The sequence below is a fragment of the Acipenser ruthenus genome, chromosome 1 (assembly GCF_902713425.1).
Source record: "Acipenser ruthenus chromosome 1, fAciRut3.2 maternal haplotype, whole genome shotgun sequence".
NCBI classification, from domain to species: domain Eukaryota; kingdom Metazoa; phylum Chordata; class Actinopteri; order Acipenseriformes; family Acipenseridae; genus Acipenser; species Acipenser ruthenus.
This window is the reverse complement of record NC_081189.1, coordinates 104,791,444-104,799,757: the sequence shown is the minus strand read 5'-3', so window position 1 is coordinate 104,799,757 and position 8,314 is coordinate 104,791,444. Positions and strand designations below refer to the sequence as shown.

Below are 8,314 nucleotides of genomic sequence, written 5' to 3'. Positions count from 1 at the left end.
TATTGCACTGTTTAAACTATGGGTTACAGTCCCGAAATAATATACACAGTATGAAACACACAATCACAAGTCCACAGTGAGTACTAACATGCAAGTGGTGAAAATACAATTTATCCGTGAACAATGGTGAAGTGTTGTCCGGTTTCGTGCTGGCCTTAAGCGACAGCTCCGGATCCTGTTAGCCGTCTAATAAATAACAAACAGTACAATTAGACAAAACAAACAAACACTAAACACTCACGGTTATTTTACTTTCGTCCTTCAGCGGTTCTCTCTTAACCATAAACAAAGGAACAGATCACCTTTTGTACTGTCAGTCACACCCCCTTGGTTAGCGAGTGCAACCATTTCTTCTGCAATCCACAGTTGCTACATCGCTTTCCTTCTGGGTCGATGACTTGATGTACCGTATTCAATTCAATTCAAACCTTTATTTAACCAGGTAAAGACATTAAGAACAAGTTCTCATTTAAAATGCCGACCTGGCCAGGAGGCAACATAAATACAACAAACAACAATATATAGACAGTTAGAGACATTACAACAATACAAAATCAATAAAAAGCACATGAAACAGGGAAAAGAGCTTCAAGTCTAAAAAAGAAAGCACCCTCTGAGATAAAACTAGGGAGTTTAAGCCTTGATTGTACCTCATTCCAATCATGAGCAGCTGCATATTGGAATGAGTTATGCCCAACAGCAGTAAAAACACGAGGGACAATTAAACTAATCAAATTGCTGAATCGAAGGTTGTAATAGGAGACAAGTCAACAATTCGCTTAAACAGAGATTTCCCGATTAGGGTTTTATAAATGAGTCTGTACTAATGACATAGCCGACGTGTTTGAAGTGAGGGCCAGCCAACCAAAGTGTAGAGATCACAGTGATGAGAGAGATAGGGAGCACCAGTGACAAATCTTATTGCAGAGTGATATAAAGCATCAAGCTTCCTAAGGGTAACATTAGAAGCAGCTTTATAAATGACATCTCCATAATCTAAAATGGGTAGTACAGACATCTGTACCAGTAAGTACAGCTGGCTGAGTGAAGCATGATTTATTTCGGTAAAGAAAGCCGAGTCTAGCTCGAACTTTCGATTGTAGTTTACCGATATGTGGTTTAAAAGTAAGTGCACTGTCTAGCCAAATACCCAGATATTTATAAACTTCCACTTGCTCAAGGTCAGCCTTACAAAAGGCACCAATTTTGCAGCCTTGCTCAAGAACTGCAGGATTGGTAACATTTGCACGTTGTGGTAATAAATATTCAGAATGATGTCCGTGGTCCATAAACTTGAAGAAATTAATAAATTCATATCCCATCCCCTCATTGACAAATAACAGCTAGAAGAACATCCATATAAGTTTGTAGTTTCCTGTCTCTTGTAGCTTCACACACATATGTAACATTAAAGAGCCTGCTATGTCCATTTTGTTTAAAGTTTTATGTAGAATCAAGAATTCTTGTTGACTGGCTGTTTGGCTATTTTACATTGAATACAGTATATATCACACCACTTTAGTTATTTCATAATGAAATCATACTGAAACACCCCACCTTTGTCTTCTTTCTGTGAGGTTCTCCATTTCCATCTGTTCAGCTCACTGAGATCCCAGGTTCCTGTGAGGGAACGCTCTTCCACAGAGGCCACTGTGCCCAAACCACTAAGCAGATCCTAGTCAGATATGTAAAACAGGTGATTCATTATACAAAACAATGAAAGCAAGGTGAAGGGTTTGCAGTTTGCAGAGTTACAACATTTCCATAAATATACATATTGCACCCACACAGTCAAAAAACCTCTCTCCAAACCAAGTTACATTTCTACTTGCCAGAAAGGTTAATGGGCCCACATGGACATTGAGTTTGGAAATCCTAGTGTTTAACTGATAAAGTAAGGATGGAAATAAGACTCACGCTGCATAGCAGTTTGATCCACTCCTGGTTTTACTAATAGTTACCTAGTAAAACCTGGAATGGGTGAAACCGCTATGTATTGGGAATCTTATTTCCATCCCTGTAGAGTTAATGTTTAAATTAGCAAGACCTCAGTGCCCCCTGTACACAATGAACCAATCTGTTCATCTAACTGTCAAATATGAACATTACCTCCAAAACTCTGAAGAGTTCAAAATACAGTGCATATATTCAGACATATACTTTTCTTCATACCTTCAGATTGATAGTTGCAGGCAGGGACAGAACAGGATCTTCTTCAACCTCATATAAATGCATGATTCTCAGCAGCACCCGATCAAAATCTGGGTCAGCTTGTTTCTGTTTTTCTGTAATCGTACAGTATTTTATTATTATTTATTTCTTAGCAGACGCCCTTATCCAGGGCGACTTACAATTGTTACAAGATATCACATTATTTTTACATACAATTACATTATTTTATTTACACATTACTTTTACATACAATTACATTATTTTATTTTTTTTACACATTATTTTTTACATACAATTACATTATATTATACATTATTTTTACATACAATTACCCATTTATACAGTTGGGTTTTTACTGGAGCAATCTAGGTAAAGTACCTTGCTCAAGGGTACAGCAGCTAGTGTCCCCCACCTGGGGTTGAACCCACGACCCTCCGGTCAAGAGTCCAGAGCCCTAACCACTACTCCACACTGCTGCCCTTTAAATAGCAACACATTACAAAAAAATGTTCCTCTTCAATATCAAACTAAAAACAAGTATGGCTAGTTTCTCAATGCTATTTACAGCAAATAATTAGCATGATTTGTTCATAAAAGAAAAAGCACCCAATAAAGTTACCAATCCAGAAAAAAAATGTAGAGACTTGTGAGTAGTAATAATTGATTTCCATGACTTAGAAAGGCTGACAGACTCCACATGGACCCTGCTTTGTCCCTCAGGCCAACTCTTCACAGAGGGCTTTTCTGGAACAGTTAAGACATGAAGCCAGTTAGAATAAATAGAAACAAACAATTGAAGTATAGTACAGTATACTCAACCTCTGAATGCATTTCTCTAAAGATGATCACAACAAGCGGTTTCTGTAAAGCATTGACATGCTGGTAAACACACACAAGAATATGCTCTTACATGCTAATAAACTCTACAGGATTTTGAAGAGGGCCAAACCAGAAATGGAGAGAATGTGACCATGCCAACTTCTACCCATTTACAAATCCTAATCCTGCACTCGAAGACTGCTGTAATTGTTCAATCAAGTTACCTGTGCTGGAATACGGTTTCCACTGTCATCGTACACCTTGGCCATTGGGAACATCACTGTAACATTGATGAATGTAGTGATATTCCAAGCCAGTGGGTTATACACTAGGATATGTTGTTGAAGGTCCTGAGAGGTGCCTGGTAAAGCAGAACACATTTAAAAATATGTATATACAGTAACAAGCATCAATATAATAAGCAGTCCTTATTTAACAGTGCTGTATGAACCGATCGTATAATGTGAGGTCACTAGCACTGTTACCCAACAAATTCCCCAAGGGTTTATGTTATACCTATAATAATTCCAGAGATAAAAGCAATGAATTGTGTCGGCAATCCAAAAAACAGCACAACCTCAAGGGAGGGAAATTAAATATCTGAAATACTTTTATTTCATTTGATGTGTTATAACTCACTATTGCTCTTGACTTCCAGGTTGCCAGGGTATGGTGAGTTTTTCCTTGATAAAAGGAATAATGCAGCCATTAACTCCTTAACGCCCATTATTCCTCGAGTCAGATGGTCTAGGTACATATTTCGAACTTTGGGCGACTCGGTTCCTGTAATACCATCATGATGTTGTACCTCACAATAAAATAAAAAAAAATGCTATTTAAGCTGTGAAAGACGCTATTCGTACTCGCCACTAGGGTGTGTTTTTTCCCCAGGTATGGATCAGAAGGACATGCTGCATTCACAGGTAAGTTGCTTTTTATTTACAAGTATTTACAAACAGGACGTTTATAGACACGCCCTGTACGGGCTACTAACTAGCTCACTTCTTCGACCCTAGCTAACTGTAGGTGATGAAGAGGAGACAGTAACACTGGTCCCGGTCACTGGCTCCCCCTCGTGGGACACTCCGGCCTCTCAGGTAAGGGAATGTTGGAGGCTCCCCTGGATGACGTATCCAGGAACACAGGTCAGGAAAGGTAAGTTGGGGAATGGTTCCCCCCTCCAGGAAAAGTAGAGCACTGGCAAGTTGGGGAAATGGCTCCCCCTCCAGGAACAGTGAAGCAGAGGTAAGTTGGGGAAATGGCTCCCCCTCCAGGAACAGTGAAGGTGAAGTACAGGTAAGTTGGGGAAATTGTCTCCCCCTCCAGGAGCAGTGAAACACAGGTATGTTGGGGAAATAGCTCCCCCTCCAGGAACAGTGAAGCACAGGTAGGTGGGGAAATGGCTCCCCCTCCAGAAACAGTGAGGCACTGGGTGATGAGTGTGGTACAAACAATACACAAAGTGCTAAACCAATACACAGTCCCCCTCTACAGTCGTGGTGTCCTTGTTTTCTTTCTCCATTCTTCACACAGCACAAACAAAAGGTTTCCACAGGTTCGCTCTGGCCCAGCAGACCTTGGCTTTTCTGCCTCACCGCAGTAAATAACGCAGGCAAACAAAATAAACACACAACATTTGAACTTGGCTGTATTTTTACAGGAAACTGATAAATAAACAAAAGCGAATGCACAAAACGGTTCTTTGAACTAAACTATACTTTTCAAAACTAACTACGGTGTCAGCAGGTACTTATTATTTGTTTATTTAGCAGACAAAACAAAGTAACAGCAGGAACTCCAGTAAACTCCGGTATGCAGCAACACAATCGGGCAGTGCTTCCCCAAACAACACACCGATTTCTCTGCTCTGCTATCTTTTATACTGCTTAACCCCGCCCCGTAGTTAACCCTGGCGCTAGGCAGTCTGGGCCATGTAGTTTTTTGTTGCAGCCCCCATTCCTTAAAGCAATATCGCCTATTTCCCTCACAAAACATAAACATTGTTGAATAATCACCCCCTCCCCTTTTGTTAGAATTTTATACCCCATATCTTTTTTAATAATTAAATAGAAAACAATACACTACACCTAATTTTATTAACTAGTCTGATTCCTCAAAATAATACATATATATTTTTGTCTAGCTTTTTTCCACGAATTTCATCAATTTTTTACGTTAGGGAAACATGTGTATTGAAATGTATTGAATGATAAAAAAATAAAAATGCAAAACACGAATTCCACATTTGGGGCAGGCTGAGCATCTATGCCTTGCAGATTTGTGAGGTTTAGGCAGCTTTTTTTTTTTTTTTTTTTTTTAAATTAAATTTAGTCGTCGCCAATTTTTTTACCCCCATTTTCTCCCCAATTTAGTATGCCCAATTATTATCTGTATCCTCGGCTCACCGCTTGCAAACCCCCCCCCCCCCCCCCCCCCCCCCGCCGACTCGGGAAACGGCGGCTGGAGCACGCGTCCTCCGAAATGTGCTCCTGCCAAGCCGTCATTTTTCGCACTGCAGATCCACAGCGATGCCACCAGACCTATAGTGCCGGAGGACAACAGAGATCTGGCGGCTCCACTGCAGAACCACAGGCGCCCTATCGGCCACAGGGGTCTCTGATGCGCGGTGAGTCATGGATTCCCCTGCCGACCTAAGCCCTCCCTACCTGGGCAGCACTCTGCCAATTGTGTGCCGCCCCCTAGGAACTCCCGGTCACGGTCAGCTGTGACATAGCCTGGATTCAAACTTGCGACCTCCAGGCTATACGGCACATCCTGAACTCCGTGCGGAGCGCCATTACTGGATGCGCCACTCGGGAGCCCCTAGGCTGCTTTAGAGCCCACTCTTTGGAGATGGGGCCGCTTGGGTACATCACTGCATACTGTGTGAACAGGGACTCTCCAGCATAGAGAAGAGAACTCGCTCTCCTTGCAACGCCTTTCAGGACATTCCGAGAGGCAAAAAATCCAGCCCACGCCTGAAAAGGCTCTGAACAATATAAAAACATAAAATTACAAATAATACTATAAATAACTGGATTCACTAAATGAGATTACAACATTATCATTTAGTTGTTGCACAACTCCTGTAAGGCAAATTAATTAACACAAATTTCTTGACTGACTTTGCCTCAGATCAACTGTGCAAACCTACCAGCAAAATCAGCAGGGCCATATGACGTCCTTATTTGAAATTAATTCAAGAAAATGCAGCAAAAGAGTTTGATTGATATGCATTAAAAAAAACTATAACACATAATGTACTCCCTACTGTACATACAAAGCTGTAATTCCATTTTTGGTAATTTAAATGTCTCTTAAAGTATTATTATTTACAATTGGGTATTTTTCTTATGATAACACTAATACGAAATGTAGCAAACCTATTGAACAAAAATGAAAAAAGCACCCACCAGTGGACTATGGTAGGAAGTCCTGGTTGTCCCTCACTTCCCAGGAGAGGTTTGCAGTGTGAACAGCCTGGAAGTATTCGCTCAGTGTTGAGTACTGCACCGTGACCCCCAACTCATCCGAGTGCCTGTTAATGTGATCCATAAGGGGGTCCATGTTTTCAAACTGAACCGAGGAATTAAAGAACTGCTTGTCACTGCTTGTGTTGGACACATGGCTCACAGGGTCAGGGATATCAAGGGTCAGTTCACAAATCTGGTTCACAGCCAGTAGGGTTCTCAGTCGGTCCAGGTCATACACAGTAAATCAATTCAAAATCCATAAAACAGTAATATCACACTCCCCAATGCCTCACCACCTTCTACTCCTCTCTCTCTTCACTTCCTGGTCTGTGTTGACCCTTTTTATATTGGTCGGCCACACCCCATGACTGTTGCGGGTGTGTCTGCCACGCCTCGGCACATTGCTCTGGCTGTTGGGGTTTGTAGTCTTTTTGGGGTGGCCATTTTGCGAATTGTAGACCCCCCTCTGGTCGCAATCCAGTGAGAGGACAGAGCCCTGTTAGCAGTTCTGCCGTCACATACTTGCCATTTATAACACGACCCCTTGGTTTGCCACAATATATATATATATATATATATATATATATATATATATATATATATATATATATATATATATATATATATAAATACATATTTTACAATATCTTACCCATGGCCAGAGAACATGGTTGGTTCTGAACCAGGCTGCTCTCTCTTTGATATTGTCTGCCATGGTCTTCGCGTATAAGTGAAGGCTGTCACTGGACACAGGCAGACTCATATTGGGATAAATGCCATCCTCAGGTGGGCTGGGAAAGAGGGCCACTCCATTCCAGTAGAACCCTGACCTAAAATAATTGGAACCACAATATTATTTAGGTATTCCCATGTAGATTTCTCAGTGTTTACAGTTTTGTTTTAAATGAAGAAATATGTAGCACACTTGTTTCTGTGTGGTCTTTTCAGGATTATTTGCATACAAATGTGTTAATGCAACACAGCGGCCGCACACCAGTTCGTAGTGACTGATGTTCAGTCAGGCAGTGTTAGAACATTAACTTAAAAACTTTTGTTACTGAAAGGCTGCTGTTTTGGCTTGAATACAATTTGGTGTTCATGAAATGTTTAGACAGTTTTTAGAAGACAATAGCTGTAACAGAGGACAGGGACCTCTTCAGGCTAGACTAGTTCTTTTGGTGAAGTTGAACAGATGCCTAAGGATAGGCTCACGGTCAGATGAGTAGACACGGGGAGACAGGTAATTCCAGAACGTGTGGGTTTATTCAGAACGTGCATCAAGTAAACAATCCGTGTTTATAATCACCAATGAGGAGATAATATTATCCGTGTTATACTAGTATCTGGGTAATGCTAGTATCTGTGGTCTGTAATAAACAAGAAACAATGATTTCTATAAACCCTGCTTGTTCCAATAAACAAGGAATTAAGTAAACTAAGGAAACGTTACGATTGGCAGAGTGAATATGCATGAGCTTACTATGCTATGTTTACAATCATTAAACTTAAATCTTACGTATAAGTACTGATATCAACTTAAACAGAAATGATGATGAAATACTTATAACTAAGATTATTACTTACATTTCGGCACTGACGCACAGATAGATGGATTATTCGTGTAAGAAAGGGCTTGCTTACTCTCAGCCGTCTATGACAATACAGAAAAACCGACTATCTAAGCTGACTCATAAGGAAACTGTCCCACTAAGATGACGTGTATAAGAGAACAATATAACATTCATGAACACTAGAGGGCAGCATTTAGCCGTAAATCAAAGACTTTCTAACAATAGCAGTTTATGTATTGGGCTCATCACTACTTGTTACTTGTTATTGACAGGAAGCTT

The 8,314-nt window shown here is 40.6% G+C and overlaps 1 long non-coding RNA gene across 1 annotated transcript; it reads right to left on the bottom strand.

Moving 5' to 3' along the window:
- Window positions 1-206: 206 nt before the first annotated feature.
- On the bottom strand, window positions 207-5,399 carry LOC131739389 (uncharacterized). The gene is made up of 5 exons (XR_009330502.1): window positions 3,631-5,399; window positions 3,216-3,352; window positions 2,173-2,916; window positions 1,558-1,675; window positions 207-428 (listed from the first exon to the last, which is right to left on the bottom strand). It is a non-coding gene; the product is annotated as an uncharacterized LOC131739389 (long non-coding RNA).
- Between the last annotated feature and the right edge of the window lie 2,915 nt (window positions 5,400-8,314).